The sequence below is a fragment of the Perissodus microlepis genome, chromosome 13 (assembly GCF_051167445.1).
Source record: "Perissodus microlepis isolate ML-2025 ecotype Zambia chromosome 13, ASM5116744v1, whole genome shotgun sequence".
Classification (NCBI taxonomy): Eukaryota; Metazoa; Chordata; class Actinopteri; order Cichliformes; family Cichlidae; genus Perissodus; species Perissodus microlepis.
In genome coordinates this window covers 4,046,918-4,067,604 of record NC_140473.1, presented here as the reverse complement: position 1 = coordinate 4,067,604, position 20,687 = coordinate 4,046,918, and positions in this window count along the sequence as shown.

Genomic DNA, 20,687 nt, shown 5'->3' with positions numbered 1-20,687 from the left:
GGGAGGCAAACAATGCTTGGAGGAGAAAAACTAGATGAGAGAAACCCAATGGAAGCCTTTGATCCTTGAAGATATTAGTGAGAACCAAAGAAAAAGGGTGGGGGAAAGGCAGGCATGTTGCATAAAATACAACTTGGAATCAAAATGCAAATCACATTGAAAATGCATGAGTGCTCTTTTTATTTTTTTTATTCAAACTGAGTTTCTCAATCTTCCATTGTAATTAGCAGCACCAGTAGTGCTTGTATTCCCACTAACATCATAAAAAAAAGCCTTTCTTTCTTTTTCTCAGGGCATAGGTGGGGGTGTCACTTAATATTTAGATCAAGAGAAAAAGAGAAATGAATTTTCAAAGTTTTTGTGTCTCAAAATTAATGACAAAAGGAAAAAAATATCAAATTAGGGATTATGCAAGGGCACAGAACAGAGCAGAGAAAATAAAAGAAGGGATTATATTGAAGTTTTTTTTCTTTAATTTCTTCTTGAAAGGGACATATTTTTTTTCTTTTGTACTTTGTTAATTTTTCTGTCTGTGGTATATTATGGAATTGTTTCCTCAGGGGTGACAGAAAAGTATGTGTGTCTTGCTGGGCTGAGGCTCTCTAATGATGTCTTTGTAGGGATGTTACCGCCGTGTTCAAAGGCAGAACTCCAGCCAGCTGACCCAGCCATTTACAACCTGACAATGAGCAGCTGTAATTGAAAAGTGTTGGAGGTAAGAAACACAGACACACACAATTCCTGAGATTTTATTAACTACCTAACACTGGTGGCCTGGTCCAGTGCTGTTAAAAGACTAGCATGCTACTCACACACTTTTACCTGTTTAGCATGCTAACAACCTACTAAGACTTCTTCAAGTGATTTCTTCTTTCTCTTGAATGAGTGGCAAAACATTTCTTCTGATGAAAAAGCTATGCCCAGATTCTGGGATTTCCTTACCTGGATGATTAAGCATGCTTCAGGACAAGCTAATAAAGTCTTTCCATTGTTGTAACACACGTTAATACACCCCCTTGTCCATCTAATAGGGGTTTATGCTAATAAGTTAACAAGTGTCATTGTGTTGTGGTAATGTAACATGGCCTAATGCCATATAGCTCCCATAGCATAAGTTTATGCTAACAAGCTAACGAGCTCAATCTGCTGTTGTGATAAAGGCCTAAAGGGGCACATTGTCACCTATTCAAACACTTGTTAAAATGTTAATGAGCCAGTGCCTCAGTACATTACAGGAACATGTGCTAATGCAAATCAAATCAACTGCATCACTGATATTAAAACTAGTGGGTAAAAAGGATTTTTTTAAAACCACCAGTTAAAATCAATACTTTTAACTCTGTTTTAATGAATTAAAAAGTAAATACATTTAAAGTGAATTTTGTCAGGATATATTTTAGAATTTCTAGAACTGTTCTTTTAATGTTTGACATAAAGGATACCGATGAAAGCAAACCTCAAAATAAAACATTAAAATTCAGAGATTTCTAATGGAGGTTCAGTTCTGTTTTAATATTACCTATAATTGTAAATTATATTAAAAAATATTAAAATGCGCTGTTTTCTTTTTGTTAAATAATAAAAGAATGTACAAACACACCTATAAAAAGTAAATGAACAATGAAAAGAGAAGATAGAACTACAAGTAGTCAAATATTGCACTAACCTGAGGGCAAAATCAATTCCACTAAAGAAAAAAAAATGGGATTGTCTTCTTTACAGTTTTTAAGATGTCAGTAGTTCATGAGCACAAATAAGTCATTTTCCCCAAATTTAAACTGGACAATAACCTCATCAAACAGCTGATCCAATACAAAACAAAGACATTTATGTCCTGATGTACTGAACTGTATGGCCACTGTACTGCTTTCAAATAACTGAAAGACAAATTTTAACAAAATCTTACAAAACTGTAAGGTTCTCAGTCAGGTTCCCAAGTGTTCTAGTTCCAGCATTATTCATTACATGCATACTGTGTGTAAGACTACTTAAATTAAGCCCCGTTTAAGACTATATTTGTTTATATATTTTTTTAAGAACTCAAAAAAATTATATGTTGGCAGCAGTCCTATTCAGGGGAAAATTGTCTCACGATAATTTGGGTGGTTTACATCATTTGAAAAAATTAGTCTGTTAAGTCCAGACAATTTGAAAACATTCTTTAAAATACAGCTGTTTGGAAAACTTGTGACATATCTGAGGTCAGACACGTCTTTTCATAAAGCTTCTTTAAGTTGCTGCCTGGCCAAATGAAGAAGGGCTATCACACAGCAAACTCCTTGCCCTGGGAATAAATAGATATGTGTTCTTGGCATCACGTCCACCCATCCTTTCATCCTCTCCTTACCCCACTCCTTTTTTTTTCTCTGCCCTCCGCCACCCCACACGGTCTGCTATCCAAATAGAGAGATCTGGAGAAGGTGGGGTGGTAAGGTGGCAGGCGCCCCAAATGTAAAGCGTATGCAATCACTCAGATACAAGTGGCACCGCTAAAAATTGCCTTCATATATCAGCTTATGGTTTACGGGCTGTGGCAGAAAGGACGGCAAAAGGTCAGGTGGAAAAACATATAGACGTGTCACAGCCACTGCTCGGGGCGCCGGAGCTCTGGGCTGATGGCTGAGGAGATGGGCTGGCTTGTGAGTTTATGTGGGTGTGCTTGTGTGGGTGTGTGTGTGAGAGAGAAAAAGAGAAAGGCAGGGTAGTGTTTGATAGGAGCCGAATCTGTATATATATATATATATATATATATATATATATATATATATATATATATATATTAGGGGTGCAACGATACATAAAATTCATGGTTCGGTTTGGTTCGATACTTTGGTGTCACGGTTCGATATTCTTTCGATACAAAAAAATGTTCATGCTTTTTTAATTTGTCATTTATTAAAATTATAAATATATATTTTAACTCAAATGTACAGTTTTTAAATTTAATGTTGCTGAAACAACAAAGGGATAAAATAATAAATCTATCTGATCGACAAATCACTCATCTTTGGAAAAGAGAGTTTATTACAGAGAAATGTCTCTTTCCAAAATAAAAGCTATACTATACGTTTCTTCTGGGCTATATTCTCAGCAGCATATTAAACATATCAGGTCCCCATGAGGAGAATCACGTGCTAACAGCTGTCTAAATGACTCGGGTAACGTTTATAGCATGCGTATTTGTTGTTTTTGTCTGCTTCCACTTGTCTTTGCACTACGATGATGTCACGTAAATGTGCAGTCATATTCATTTTGTTCCCACTACTGCTGTCAGCGTTAATCTGAAATGATGTTAACGCCACAACACGGCAAATTTCTGTTAACGAGCTACCGCGGATCGCCCCGTGCGTGGGGCTGGACGGCGTCAACACGTTAACGAGCAAACTGCGCTAACGCACTAGTTCCCACCCATGTAATTGAGCATTGCGTGGCACATCCGACATACTGTTTTACTTTTGTCCATGACGCGCTTACCTTCAGGGTCATACTTCACATGAAGACCAAAATAGTTCCAAAGGCCAGATCTGAATGAGGGTGGGGGAAGTTCAATTTGCCATGTTGCAACGAGCTTAGCTTCTGTCTTGCTAGCTTGCGCTGCGCTCAGTGGATCTGCGCTCGACAGTGCAGCCTAGGCGGAGTAGTCGAACGCAGATCCACTGAGCTCTCAACGCAGACTGCATCGTCAGAAGAAAAGTTGATCAAATAAATTAAAAATTTTGTGTATGTGTGTGTGTTTTGTGTGTGTGTGTAAGAGTATTTTTTAACCTCTAAGTCCTTTAACATTAATTGTCAATTGTCCAAGGCTATGTCTGAAACTCAATACTAAAGTATTATTCTATATCTATACCATATATATTATATATAAGTCTCAAAACCAGAAGTACTTCCAGTGGAATTTAAGAACATGAAAGAACTGGAAACTAAACTGGCATAAATAACTCCTTATACAACAGAGCAATGACACTCATAGCAGAATCAAGTGTTTAAATGAAAGGTTTTACTTTAAAAGGTGTAATATTGATTTTAAATTTATGAATAATTACTTAATCGATGTGAAATGAGGTCAGGCCATGGCAACACGTCTCTTCTAACCTGAACATAGATAGTCTGTCCAAGAAGGGACATTCTGCTCTTTATCAACACAAAAGTATGTTGAACAAGATATCAGTTCTGTCCATTTTGTTTAGGAGATATTAAGAAATCAGGAAAACCTGTACCCACTAAATTTCGAGTTGTGCTACAACTTTTTACATTTCCTACAGCACATTTCTCAATACCAAGTTTATCTATTTATTTCTTGCAACTTGCAAATCTACTGCCCAGACATGCTGATCTTTGAACAATCCACAAATAAGGAAGCTACCGTAGCATAACTGCAGTTTTGCACTGTTTCCTTTCATTTATTTGTTGCTAGACATTTATTTTTCAAATACACTGTGACCTTGTTCTTTTTCTAGTGACTGGTAAGTATTGTAAGTGACTCCATACAATCTTTGTAGCTCAAAGTACTACCCTCTTCAGTCCTGTTCATTCAATAACATAGTATGATCAAGTATGACCAATAATAGTTGGACAATTGGAGCACACCCCCGGGTCTCCCTTTTTAAAATGTTAAAGTTTCGGCAAGAAATTTTGACAGCAAAATACAAGGTATTAAATGTTACATCAACTTGCCATGCGTGTAGCTTTCTAGCACGCTTCATCACTGTTTGAGTGGGGTGGCCAGATTTTAGTCTGTGGTGACTGTGGCCTCCTTGGGCCACCCCTGAGTTCTGCCCCTTGGCTTTAATCTTTTAATTAAAAAAAAAAATCAAATTAATGTATTTTGCTTAAACGTGGTTAACTAAAACAATGTGAGTGCTGTGTCTTCATGTCTGTAGAGATGATGTTTGTCAAACTGTCCATTTGTATTAGATTGTGACAGACGAGGTGTCTGCTTAGATATGCAGCCTTTATGATTATATGGATGAGGTGACATTTTTTAGGTTTCAACAGATGAAATCAGATTAGGGTCAAGGGTAAAAGTACTAGGAATCACACGTAATGCATGGACATGTTCTTACTGCATGAGTATATACTTCATATGTGGTCATCAGTGTTTGTCCTTGTTTCACACATTGTGTGTGTCTGGTGCACTTCAGCTAGTTTCCGGAGTCAGCAAACAAACACACACAGGTATCTGCTGGATACTGTAACCTCTCGGTCGACCTCCGCTGACAAGACAGATCACTCCATTCATCTATGGGTGAGTGCACCGAGTGCTCCATTCATCTGCGGCTGAGTGGATCAGGCCGAACAGCATTTTTCACACTGCTGGCCTGTGATGCATCTGGGGCTCTGGAGGAATGTCACTGGCCTGAATGCCCTGATATGTCATGAGACCCAGGCTGCCACACCACTTTATACACACAATGACGTGCGCACATGCACGTGAACCCGCATGTGTACACACAAACACGCACACAAATTCTATACAAGGTGGTCTATTGACTTACAGGCGATGTACTCTAAATACTGATTTTTAGATTTTATGCATATAGTGTAGACAGATCAGATAGAGCAGCGGTCCCCAGCCTTTTTTGCGCCACGGACCGGTTTATGCCCGACAATATTTTCACGGACTGGTCTTTAAGGTGTCGCGGAAAAATACAACAACATAAAACTAGTACCGCTACTGAAAAATAGAAGAGTTATTCATAACACACGTGAAAAGACCCAGGAAAACCGAGTTAACGATAAAAACGATAACAAAATAACGCTGAAAACCGATAAAAACCCTGAAAACCATACATTTCACACCTGAGCGTCAACTCTCGCGGCCCGGTACCAAACGACTCACGGACCGGTACCGGTCCGAGGCCCGGGGGTTGGGGACCGCTGAGATAGAGAATAAGGGCCACTGGAAAAAAACAAGTGGGCACGTCATTTTTTTTTCTTATTTTCCAGAATTCTGAGATTAAACTCAAAAAAATTATTTTTTCTCAGAATTCTGACTTTTTTCTCAGAATTATGACATTAAAGTCAGAATTCTGACTTTACTCTCAGAATTCTGACTTTACTGACTTTAATGTCAGAATTCCGAGATTAAAGACAGAATTCTGACTTTAATCTCAGCATTCTGACCTTTTTCTCAGAGTTTTTACTTTAACATCAGATTCCTGACTTTAATGTCAGAATTCTGACTTTTTTCTCAGAATTCTGACATTAAAGTCAGCATTCTGAGATTAAAGTCAGAATTCTTACAGTTAACTCTCAGAATTCTGACTTTACTCTCGGAATTCTGACATTAAAGTCAGTAAAGTCAGAATTCTGACTTTTCTGACTTTAATGTCAGAATTCTGAGATTAAAGTAAAAAAAAATCTTTTTTTCTCAGAATTCTGACTTTTTTTCTCAGAATTCCGAGATTAAAGACAGAATTCTGTCTTTACTCTCAGAATTCTGACTTTACTCTCAGAATGCTGACTTTAATGTCAGAATTCTGAGATTAAAAAAAAAAAAAAAAAATCTTTTTCCTCAGAAAAAAAGATTTTTTTCACTGGGTCACTGGGTCCATATTGGACACAGTGGTAGGACATTAAAAACTCAGTTATTTACCACAAACATTCACACCTTATGACACCCACAGTTTGGTCCTGAGAGGAGTAAAAGCTGATAACAAAGACTAAATGACCAACAGACTAAATGCACAGGGAACATAATGAAGATCATCAACATGGAGTCAATAGGTAGCTGGAGAAAGATTAAGAACGCCATGTGTATTTGATACATTACAGTTAGTTACTGCTTCCTCCACACATACACGTTAGTTAAGCCAAAGTTTCATACATACACAGATTCAGTCCTCAGAGGATTTTTATAGGGTTTCACCAAAATGGGGTGAAAGGTTGAGGTACGGACCCATTCTCCGTACTTCCTTTAGAGGGCACGACAGCAGTAACTTTAAGATTACCACCCCAGTAACAAACTGTTTTACAACGTACTTACTACTTATTTTGAGACTTCATGGATGAATGTGTCTGCTATGATATGCAGTATTTACGTGTCACGTAGTCCAACAAAAAAATCCAAGACTACCAATGTCAGAGCTGTCAAGTGTAATTGTAAGAATATGTTTTTGCCTTTGTGAGGACACGTGATCCCTAAAAGGTATCGGGAAAAATTCACATTTTCTGTAATCCAGACTGAGATGGATGGGTGGAGGTGGAGTGATGATGTGGCTAGTCTGGGTAGAGTGTGTGAAGCTGAAATAATTATGATGCTGATAAAGTGCAGAGTGGGCATCCAGTGGCACAGCTGGCAGCGGCTGGCAGAGGTGGCCCACATAGCCCAGTTAGCCGGCTGGCTTCCACTGGACCACGCACAGATGCCCATTTACTGCCCCACTGATGACACCCTAGGGGCATAACGCCCACACTCATACACATTTACAGATATATATATATATATATATATATATATATATATATATATATATATAGACACATATTTCTCACAAAGACACAGATATGACCACATGTGCCAAAGACACACACCTGAACAATGTTTTGATATAAAGCACATGCAAACACATTTGCAGTCACACACACGCACACGCACACATACTCACATTAAAGGAATGACTCACTCAAGTATAAACATCACTAAACGCATAATTTCCACAAAAATATATCCCCACGTACACAAACACACACACACATACACACAAACAAAAATCTTATGCTGCTCAGCCACTACGTTCCAGCAATCACCACACAGACCCTGTGACTGCCCCACACCACACACACACACACACAGTCAAACACACACACACACAGTCAAACACACACACACACACACACAAACAGTCAAACACACACATGCACATGCACAAACTGCTATTCTCACCTCGGGGCAGAGATGTGCTCTGATGTTTCCGGGGCAGTGGGCAGTCATGAGTGTGTGCCTGACAGCTGTTTGTGTGCATGTCCATGTGTCCGTGTGTGTGTGTGTGTTGGCGCGGTGCCCTAATTTGACAGAGCTGGAGCAGTGGTTGATCCCAAGTGCAGTTGATTTGGCTTGATGTTGACCCTACAGGCCTTGTCAGCTCCAACATGCTCCCTGTCTCCTCATGTAGCCCAGCATGACACTGACTGGACACACACACATAAACACGTACACACACTAGCATTATGCCCAGAGAAAAAAACATGCATTAACACAGAATTATTGCAGTATATCCAGAGTTTTGTGTGTTACTGTGCCACCTTCAGTGTATTTTGTTCAAAACTTTTGTACCTATTTTTTTCACTTGAGTGCAATTAAATAACATATGGGAGTTTCTGTCATTTTATCAATACGAATATTAGTAAAGAAGCTCTACAATATATTTTTAAATGATGCGTGTTGAATTCCAGATGACACATTTGTTTGTCTGCTGCGTAATGAGTCACTTTCTGAAACTGACCTCAGTAATTTCCTCTGGTATGAAAGTGAATCATTTCTCAAAACATTATAGGCTAGCAAGTGTCATTACGCTGATGAGTAAAAGAAAATAAAGTGAAACAAGAGAGGTTAATGTTAAAAAGTGTTTCTAGAGTAGTTTAGGACAAGATTTTCTGGTACCTAGTGCAGGTCTAAAAAATCAACCCAATACAGAATTGCCTTAAACCTTTCAGCTCACCATCTATCACCTTTTAAAGGGCCATTTAAGCTGAGTATATTTTAACATGTGAATTATCAATCACATAGTAAAATTATATGGTAAGGGTCATTTGGTTACTTGTTCAGAAGTCTGGTTTAAAAAATCCAAGATTTTGACAGTGAATAGCCCTAAGCGTGGTGCAAACCAATACTTACTTATTCTGCTAACAACTCTTGTTTTGGTGTCGTTTATTAGATTGGATGATTTAAGTCTGAAGCAATAAGACATATTGGCAATTTAAACAATTATTAATTTAACAAACAGGGGCATCAACAGCATGTGGAAGAACCATACACACCCACAACAGCATGGCACCTCCTCATGCTGGTCACCTGCTTGGTCACACACTGCCATATGATGTTATTCCATTCTACAACCAGCATTTGTCGCAAGTCAGCCAGTGTGGTTATGTTGGTCAGTCTGGCTCGAACAGCACTCCAAGCTGATCCCACAAGTGTTCAATGGGGTTGAGGTCAGGACTGCAGGCAGGCCATTGCATCCTCTCTACTCCTAAATTCTGGATAAATCTTGCTCTGTGAGGGCGAGCGTGTTCATCTTAGAAGAGAGAGTTCAATCTCAGACTGTGGAAATATGGGATTACCTCTGGTTGCAGAATTTCGTCTTGATAACTCTCCCTTAGTGATGACAAGCCTTACTTTTCCAGTGAGGGTTATGTCGGCCCACACCATCATATTGTTTACACCAAAAGCTCTTACCCTATCAGTACAGCAATCAGCATAGTGTTCTCCATGTCTTCTCCACACTCTGACTCTATGATCCAGCTGCCGTAGGCAGAATCTTGACTCATCTTTGAACATAATATTCCTCCACATTCAGCTGAGTGTGAAGGGCAGTCATGGCAGGCCTACGAGGCCGGCCTAGAAGATTGGTTATGTGAAATCTGTTCTGGACTGTCTGAATATAGAGCCATTGGCCATATTGTTCTGCAACCTGCAACTGCAACTTGGGTTTGTGGAACACCAGCTTGAGGTTGCGTTTGGCACGGGCCCTGTCCAGATGAGTCAAACGTGGCATGCTTGGAGCATATACCAACTGGCCTCTGTAGCAGGGTCCATGCTCACAAGCACTGCTGATCAAGTACCAAGCAGGCACCCAGGGTACCAGGATTTTAGGGTCCTCATCAGTAAAAAAAAAAAAAAAAAACCCAGCCAGGGTTAACTTTCTAGAAGTCTTTGAAAAGAAAAAAACCCTTTCTGTTGCTATGCCACCATATATGTGTGCCTTTCTTTTTTCCTCTCATTCCATTATTTCTACACTTCCATCTGTCTTTCATTCTCTCCTTCCCATTAGAAATACTTCTGTGCTTTCTCTGTATTTTTTTCCAGACTGAATCCACACATCTCTATTTTTTAAGACATTTGGAGTGTTGTGCACTCATGTGTGGGTGGGTGATTGTGTGTCCATCAGGATGTCCCTGCTGGAACGAATCCTCTGAGGTAAAGGCCTGATTTTAATCCCTGGGTCCATCTAATCTCCTCATATTCACATCTCAGATTAACACAGCCACGCACACACAGACAAAGCGGTCTGATGCCTGTCATCATCAGCGTCTCTCTTTTAGTGTGTGTATGTCTGCGTGAGTTTTTGGACTCATTCTGTGTTTCCTGGCTGAAGATTAATTGTTAAAAAATTAAGCCTGTCTCGGGCCGGTGACCTGTGGGTCAGCTGTTTCATTGTATTGTTGAAGTGCATTCACACATGCAAGGACACACACAGACACACACAGATACACATACATGTAGATCCCGGTGCCATCTGCCCCAGGGTGGTTGGCCGGCGATGTCGGCGCGGTAAGAAGGGTGGGATCACAAATGAGAACAGCATGTACTATGTGTTTTAACATCAAAGGTGACCGGGTGCACTCACACACGGACACGCACACACAAGCTGTCCACACATAAAACAAGGAATGGTGAATGTGGTCACTCTCTCTCTCTCTCTCTCTTTCGCTGTCTCTCTTTCTCTGCTCCGACAGAGGCAACCAAAGAGGGCAGTGAAACGGGGAGATTTCTCCGCCAGGCCACATGAACGCAGACATAAACACACTTACTAATGAAAGTCAGGCCTGGAAAGTGTGTGTGCGTGTGTGTGTGTATGTGTGTGTTCTCTAAGTAGCTCCATCTGGGTAGAGGTGGCACCAGAGATGTTTACTGGAGGCTTTAGCCCATCAACTTATTGTCAACAGTTCATGGGACTGTCAGCGCCCACGTTGTGTATATATGTGCGTGTGTGTGTACGAGGTGGAGAGCGTGTCTAGAAGGGGTTAGCGGTGAGGGGCATGGGCCGGGCGAGAAAAGGCGAGCGGAAAATAGAAGAGATATCAGGGATATAAAGGTTATAAAATCTGACGTCAGCAGTGCAGACTCTGGCTGCAAGAATGAACTGTGTTCTGGCTCATAACGACGGGTCTGATGATAGAGCGACCTGAGGATTAAGTGAAGAAATGTTTCTTTGGTCATTTAAAATATCAATAAATAGTAAGTTCTCTATTTATCATGGATTGCATTGTCATCCCGTCAGGTGACTCCTGAGTTTCTCCATTACACACAAGGTGTCCTTTGGTGTCAGTGCTGTGATGCAGTAGCTCTAGCAAAATCAGCCACCGAGAGATGACAACCACTTTAGAGACCTGCAAAGTCGACATAAGACAGCCTGAGGGCTGCTGGTATAAGGCAAAGGGTCCTCAGTCAGAATACCCTGGTTTGTGTCCTGTTGGAACCCTTTTGTTTTCCGCTGTGGTTTATTTCACTTGCTGTTCTGTTTCATTTCGCTGTTGCTTCTTATTTTTACCTTTGACTCTCTGGTAAGGTTTACTTACTGAAGTCTACTTGGCTATAGTTACAAAAACAGCCTCGTAGTAAACCCACACCCTCATCCCCACCCCCGCTCATTGAAAAATAATGAGTTGGCTGTGACAAAGCCATAATCCAGTGCATTAGAGCACAGACACCAAAGGACATCTTGTGTGTAAATCACCAGCGGCATTGATAAAATGGCACTGGGTGACACCAGGAGAATGGAAATGAGTTGGAATCACTTAAAAAGTTACGGACAGGGTGTGGCTCGACTAAGTCATTGATTTCCGGAGTTGATCTGGAGCTAGATCCAGGAATTATTTTGTAAGATTCATTATAAGTTTGAAAGTGTGAACTAAACTGAGGCAACAACACAGTCGCTGGCTAACAACTTGTAAGTTACAAGTGAGTAGCAAGTCCAGTTTAACAACTGAGCCCATAAAATAATCAGGAAAGTATTTGTAAGGTCAGGGTTCAAGGCCATTTTATCAGCGACTCCTGTCCAAACGAAGGTCTTTTACAATCACGTGAAAGTGATTGTGTTCAAAAATTTAAGGTACTAATGCAATGGCTTCAGTCCATTTTTTATAATGTCTATGCTTGACATTCTCTCTGTAATTTACAAAATGAAGATCATGTTTTATTCTGCATACTACAAGAAAATAAAATCTGAAATTCTGATTTTTTTGGAGGGAAATTTGTTGGGTAACATATATTCACACAGAAAGCATTGATCCACAAAGAGCGCAATGAAAAATAATGAAGTCCACGTCAAGTGATGAGGAGCTGGACCTGATGCTCCGAACAAGGAAATAAAGAAACTGAGTTTCTGGTTTCATCCAATTCTCACGAGAAAGCAGCAACAGCGAGATTTTCATGGTTTGATCCAGGAGTTGAAGCTTTATCACGGCTGCTTTCGTACATATTTCAGGATGTCAGCGTGAAAGTTTGAGCTCTTTTTGCCAGAGTTGGGACGGCATCTGAGGAAGAGAGCAATCATTTCAGAGAGCCGATTGACCCAGAGCAGTGTCTAGCTGTGTGTCTGAGATAAACGTAGTATTATTTTGTATTTCTATCTCACTGTTTATTCAGTGCCTGTGTGTGACTTGACTTATGAGTGAACTTGTTGCCAAATGCAGTGGCCTGATTGGTCGGATCTGTTTGTTCACATGCAGAAAATTAGAGATTACTATGGCATGCTTTTATGGAGTACTGAGTTTTAACTATCATAGTTCATCATCCCACCTACCAGTGCAGTATAGCAGTGAAATGTATAAACTTTACTTTATTATCTTTTTTTTATTTTCTACATTTCCATCATTATCCTTTACAGTCTCCTGAGGAATTGAGAATTAGTGTACTGGTATCAGTTTTCAAGAACAAGGATAGTGTGCAGAGAGATAAAGTATATGAACCGTACCATGAAAGTATGGTAAAGATTTGTAGCTAGGCTGAGAAGAGACGTGATGATCAGGGAGCATCAGTATGGCTTCATACGGAGAAAAATAACTAGAGATGTAATGTTTGCTTTGAAACGGTTGATGGAGAAGTAAGGAGGAGATCAGAAGGAGGTACACTGTGTCTTCATGGATGTAGAGGAAATGTGATACTGCATGAAGGCTTCATGAAGAATGGCAGAGAAGTATGCGAGGATGGTGCAGGATGAATTTGATGAATTTATGGTTTCAGTCACTAAATGATCTGCCCCCTGGTGCGGGGTCCATCTGAAAACACCAACATGATGACAGCATGAAAATGCTCATGTTGAGGCATCACAACAGGACCTGACTAAGAAACCGTTTACACCACAGTGGATGCATCCGTCTTTTTTATACAGTGTATGATAGATATTCATGGGATACACAAGAGACAGACAAAGACAATACTGAAGTTTAACAGCTGTTTAAATTTAAAAATGTTGGCTTTTTTTGATCATGCGCTTTCTCTGTGTTAAAGCCATTCACCTCTACTCTGTGTATCTGAGGGGGCCGCAGCTGTAGTGCCCTTCACACGCACGCACCCTCCCCTGTGTCCCCTGCCCTGGGTATTAACTTCTGTCTCTGCAGCAGCTGTAGTCACATTGTGGTGAAACCTCTCTTTACCTGAAGGCATCACACACACACACACACACACACGGACACACACACAAACAGGCGCAGAGGTGCACACGTAGACCATATATAGTGTAAATTTATCTTGAATTTCGGTCATGTAAGAAGGGTAGTATTCTGCAAAACCAGGAATGATTTGGAACCAGTATGAGTCAGCTCACTAGAAACCATTTAAAAATACAGCAGCCTTTTCTGTACTAAATGTGTCAGAAATCAAAACAGGCTTCCTTGCTGTTAACACAGAGGTTGTTCATGTCCATTACAGCCTGAGGCCAATCACAAGGGCTCCGCTGGTTTGTTCACATTCTGTTTCTGCTGTTTGTCTGCCTGCTGCATTTGGATAAATCCAACAGTGTGTCCTTTTAACATTTGGTGCACTCTTGCTGCATATGGGTGCTCCGTCTTTTTGACTCTGCATGTTGATTCTTGAAGGCAAATTTTTGCATTATGTACTTTATGCATATGTTTGAACTATATAAGTAAAGTTTATTACAATAATAAACTTTTATTCGGCTTATTTGTGCAACATTTTTTAACATAGCAACAGTTTAGTAAAGCAGGCAAAGTGGTAAAGCAGTGGTGCTTAGAGTATGAAGAGCTTTTTACTGCAAGCCACATTCACCTGTTCACACACACAACATTCGTTCAATCACAAAGCTTCTTTGCATTTAAACACGTTCTTACTCTGGTGTGATACACTCACCCTCCAATGAGAGTATATGCAAGGGAAACTGGGGATTCAGTATCTTGGCAATGTGGACTGGGGATCAAACTACCCCTCTTCTGATTTGTAGAGGACTCACGGTATCGCCACAGCCACCCCTAATTTGTGTTTGCAATACAAAAGCATTAAATATTTCAGTGCTCATGCAACTGTTCATTTTTTTAATTGTCATTTTTTTCCCAGTTATTTTCCACATCAGGTCTTTTTAGTGGATGTATGTAAGTTTTTGTACAGATGTAGGAATCATCCTGGTAATTACAATATTGACATAGTTGCAGAAGGTAAAGAGAATATGTAAAATAATGGTATTAAGCCATGGCTGTCACAAAGGGAAACATAATGTAAAACAGAAAAGAGTCACTCAAATGAGAATTAGGTGACTCAACATTTGATCTGTAAAAAGAAAGAGAACATTAAACATTTAGCATACATTTTTATTCTATTTTGTTTCCAAATAAATAAATAAAACATTAAATTAAAAGCTACTGGCCAACCCATGAAAACGCCTGCCTGTAATCATCTAAGAGTAATTTTGTTATTTGTTAATTCATCCACACGGTTTCCCTTTGAAATACACAGAATGAGAGACAATGGTTTTACTTACCATACATACCAAACATACGTATGAATTCATCATGTGTGTCTGCTTTTAAAGTATTTCACTGCATGCATTTAGCAGTCTTTTTGGCTGAATCTTCCTGGTCCAAGTGTGTGCACATGTGCTCATACATGTGCTCGGAAAGTTCACAGCAGCAGGAACTGAACAGACCCAGGCCTGTGTGTGTTGTGCACCAGTTTTAGCCACTGAAATAAAGACGTCTGCATTCCATCCCCTCCTCTCACACTCCTATCCTCTCCTCTTCTCTCTCTCCTCCTCGGATATTGATCGAGCCGAGCGCTTTGAGTACAAAGAGTTAAGGCCTGAAAGGCGAAACAGCCGCGATTTCAGAGAAGTCATGAAAGTTTAAAATGCCTTCTCTTTCAGGCAGGTCCGGGGAGACATGTTCGCTGTGCGAGTGACCCCCGGGCGCATTTGGAGATCCAATGGTTGAACCTTGCTCATCCCACGTTGAACCAGTCAATACCTATTATTAGCTACTGCCTGCCCTCTGCTACAGGGCCTGATGAGGCAGAGAGAGAGAGAGAAAATACCTTCTGAAGGCCTAGAAGTGGAGAGCGCTGTGACTCTTTGAGTGAGTGTGTGTATATGTGTGTGTGTGTTTCGCCCAATGAGGGCGAAAGTGTGAGCTTGTAACTCCGGTAATAGCGCCGGTTTGGAAGCATTTCCTGTGTTTTTGTAATGTGTATGCTTATATCTTTTTGTATGCATGCATTTATGTGCAAGTACATGTACAATCACATGTGTGCATGTAGGCCAAAGTGTGTGTATATTTGTGCATTAGTGGGCATCAATTTTATTCTCATAGCACTACATCACAAATCACAAATTTGCCTCAAGGGGTTCACAGTCTGTACGGCATATAATATACTCTGTCCTCAGACTCTGTGTGTGTGTGTGTGTGTGTGTGTGTGTGCGTGCGTGCGTGCGTGTGTGTGTGTGTGCATTTGTGCATAAATCCTCTGTATTTACTTTTTCCAGCACGGAAGGAAAACTATGGCCGTTTTGCCAATATTTCATGTTGTAGGCAGATACACTCATGTGTGTATTGCATAACTGCAGGTGTCCCTAGATGCAAGCAGCATCTGTGTGTGTATTAAGCACTACTGGTTAAGAGATATGTCTATTAGTGTGTTAACTAATGAAAGAGAAACCCTCTTTGTGACAGATATGGGCCACAAAGGGCTACTTTATTACTAATGGGAAACACACAAGCTTATTCCTTTGAATTACTGACCTAATTATATAAACATGTAATTACTACATTTCCTTTACAAGGCCGCAACTATAAAAAGACACCCACACGCCCAGAAAGATGCACAAACACACACACACACATACACAGACAAATTGCACTTTTATAACGCAGATTATGTAAATTGTATCCTTAAATTATTAAAATTAACAGTTAACATGTTGTGGAGCATATATTGCACGTTTAAACAGTACCTGGATGGCTCTAACCCTGCTTCCTTTCATCCGTGGGGCCTTATATGTTTAAGGCGTTCCTCATAAATGACTCTGAATAACGCTAAATGTAAAAAAAAAAAAAAATCCTACACGTCTGTCTGACCGAACAGTATGGATGAATCGCTGATGGTGTATATTTTACATTCTTATCATTGTTTCGTCCTGAGCTATGTACTGCTAACTGGGCTTATGGCATAAATAACTAAAATATGAAATACCCCAGAACTCGTGCTTGTACTCATTTTTGCTGGTTACGTGTTTGCACTGACTTCTGCATATCATTTTAAAATGATGACTTAATATTATCTTAATGCATCATTAAGTCAAGGACAAATGGTAGAATGAGAGGCAGAACAGTTAGCTTTCAGGCCCCTCTTCTGTGAAATCAGCTCCCAGTTTGGATTCTTCAGCAGACACCTTTTCTACCTTTAAGATTAGGTTTTAAACTTTAATTTTTGATAAAGCATATGGTTAGGTCTGGATCAGGTGACCCTGATTCCTTTCTTAGTTAGGCTGCAATAGGTCTAGGCTGCTGGGGGCTTCCCATAATGCACTTTGTGTTTCTTCTTCACTCACCTTTATCACTCACTATGTGTTAATACACCACTCTGCATTTAATCCTTACTTATTATTAATCTCTGGACCGCAGTCTGGTTGCTTGGGTGGGGTTGGCATAGTAGGCTTTAGCATCACTCTGGGTTTTTTGCTAGCCTTTTTGCTAGCCTTGTCTTAGCATGCTAGTAGTATAAGTTCTTTCTGTTCTGGACACAATCTGCACTTTACCGTTGTGCTCCTGTTTTTTCATACTGTAAAATTAAATATAATGTCCATATCTCCACTCCTCAAAAGTTGTAGACCACGCCACCATTTTCCTCCTCCCTGGAGGACTAACTTCAGCTAGTCCAAGTGCAGTGTAGTGCAATTGCATTGAAAGAAAGATGCCTATTTAATATTTTTCCCTCAATCCGCCCATCATGCAGATAACTGTAAATCCTTTGTAACACAAGTAACAACATTACTCTGACTATAATATGATTATACATCATTGCGTTACTGAAAAATGTAATTTTATAGTAACGTGTTACCAAGGGCGTAGATTTGGTTTTGGCATTGGTGGGGACGGATGAGTCAACCACTGAACTCTGCCCTGTTTCTTTTTTTTTTCCTTTTTGTTTTTGCTTCTTAATAAAAAGAGGAGAAATATACTTGCCTACATATGCTATTCTACGTGCTTTTAAACCATTTAAAATCACAATTCATAGTTTTATATGTGACTTATATAATGTTAAATTACTATTTAACAAATGACTGACTAAGTATTTTAGGCTTTAGTTTACTTCAGCCATAATCCATATAAATCAGGTATCATACAAAAATAAAAATAGCTTCAAATACAGTCATGACAATAAAAGAATATGACTTGAAGGACTTAACATCATTACTTCAGTTATAGTACACCAACATCGGTTATATTTTGGCACTAAGGGAACACTGAATGACCTGGTGGTTTTTGTCCATAAAACTACTCATCTAAGATTACCACAAAGTAAAAGATCTTTCAGCAAAATTATGCAACAGTTTAGGCACACAATTGCCCCTATCAAATCAGTGAGCTGAGATTTTCTATTCTAAACATGAACTACTGTTATCTATCCTGGCTTGCTCAAAGCTGCCGTTTTCTCTGACAGTTTCAATCAAAATTAGAAATGCTACTCTGGGAGACTGAGAGAACTGATAGTGCTGCCTGTTGTGCAGTTAGTTTCCAAAACACGTTATTCGTGGTTACATACAATTTTAGACTGATGTGGGCCAAAGCCTAGCATAGCCTGTAACGTTATTATGACGGACACATTTTATGAGTTAATTTGGCTTTAAGTGACTTGCAGGTTTCTTTGAAAAATACTTTCTTATATCCAGGTTCTTCCTTTTTGCTGCCGTCCTCCTCTCCTCCTGGCAGCGCAGGCTTGCCGCTGCTAAAACTAAACAGAGCTCCCTGAAAGGCACAGCCAATCACATTGGCCATATTTGTCACATGAGGTAGGACTCCAGTAGAGGACGTAATTTAACTCTTTCTGCACCGCTGGGTGAATGAGACGTTGACAGATCGTTTTTTTTTCTTTCTATCGGGTTTGATTTTCTTTACTCGAATAGATCAAATTATTGGTGGGGACAATTCAATAATCGCTGAATATTGGTGGGGACATGTTAACAAGTTTACGTGCTTTTGGTGGATGCTAACAAAAATATGCTGTAAGCTCTGAACAGTTGCGTCACCACTGACAGTAGAGACTGCAAACATTTTAACTGCTAGCAATTCCGTAAGAGGCGACCATGGAAGAAACGATTCTCAGCAAATAAAAAGTCAATGACATTTGTTAACTTCAGGCTGGATACAATAACCAATGACAACACAAAGTGGGTGGGTCCCAAAGTGGGCTTGCGACCAATTAAGGCGGCTATCACTGAGAGTGAAGGATATTATTGATTGAGATTAGATGGGGTTGTTATTAGTTTGGGAAGTTACCTAGGCAATTAGAACATAACATGTTAGCTAGCCAGCAACTGTAAGTGATACACAATGAGCAAATTTCATCTGTGATATCTGTAACTTCGAGTATATTGTCACCATTATTCAACACACTGCTTAAAAGAGAAACTGTCACAGGTTATTTGTCTTCATGCTGAAACAGCCAAAATGTCCTAAAATATGCTCTGCTGTCACGAAATGTACATGTGGCAATACATTTGCAATTCTCCAGGTCTTTGAAAAACTTCTCAGGGCTTGTCGCACAATACATGTCAAAATCTGTTCATGCAACCTCTGAAGTATTTCCTGCAAGTAACTGACTACTGAAAATATATTTCCCTTGGGAATTCACTAAAAATGCAGCCAGTGTATTAGAGGCCAAGGTATGATAACTGTGTCTGATGTGCCAACAGATCTGGCACATTTAACTCTGTGATGTCTACATTGTCACTGACTTTAACCCCGATTCTATCTCTACACTATCAGAAAATGGAGTTCTTGTTTTAACTGTTCTCCAAAGATGTTGGTTGCATGACTTATTAACTAACTGTGTGGCAATTATTTTAAAAAACGAAACAAAAAAACAGATTGTGATTAATTTGGCTTTGATATGTTGGCACAAAAAAATACCACACATAGCACCTTTAAGGGGAGAATAGCTCTGCATGCCACAGCTTTTAATGGAGATGAGTACCTGGTGCAAAAGTGTCAATTACAGAAACACAACAGCGATTGTGCTCTCTGCAGGAAGTCAGACAATTCAGAAATAAATGCTGCACAGCATGCTATAGCATGTCAGAGTGCCAAACACAAAGCAGGAATGTTTGCTTTCCTCTGAACTACCACTTTGTTCTCGAGTCTGGAGAAGTTAAGCTTAGCAGCGGCAGACACAAAGTGTGGGCTGACTGAACCAAGTTTCCCCTCTCACGACAATCTGTAATAGTTAACTGAAAGGGCAGCAATTACTGCACATCAGATGCATCTGTGGGCAACTCTCGAACACACATGTATGCAGAAACACAGAGCGCACACACCCGATATGTCGACACGCTACACCTCGAGTGTGCCGTGATGTGACAGAACTCCACCTAGAGCTAGGCCCGCTGATAATAGATTCCGAAAATCCAACTCACACAATGCCCACCCCCACCCCCCAGGATTCAAGCACATGTGCAACACAACCACCTCAACCACCCCCCCTTTCCCTTCTCTCTAGACTGTCCCCAGCTTCGGAGGCCCATCCATCAGCCCTGTCCAGTTGGCTCTGGTCATAAAATAGGCAGACGAGGCAGGCGGGCAGGGACCTAAGTCCCATGGGCCTCCGAGGACACAAAGACAGCACCCAGCATATGCTCCCTAAGTACTGAGCTGGAGGGTGGGTGGGTGAGTGAGTGGTTTGGGGAGTGTTCAAACAGGGCACTCATGGGAATGTGTGTGTTTAAATGTGTGTGCCTACTTGTGCTGCTATCCCTATGAGGGCCAGAAGGCAACACAAGGATAAAAAGCAAGAGGGGGGTGTTTTATGCAGGTCATGAAGGTAGTTTAGGATTTGGGGATAGAATATTGACTGACTTATGAAAAAGAAAGAGAATTTAGGAACAAATGAAAGCTCATAATATGTAAGAGAACCCATCTTGAACATGTGATGGTTTAAAACAGCTAATTTACAGGTCATCCTGCACCTATTGTGCATTTGTCTTGTTTTGCACTGTTAAATGGATTGTACATTAATTTAAGGG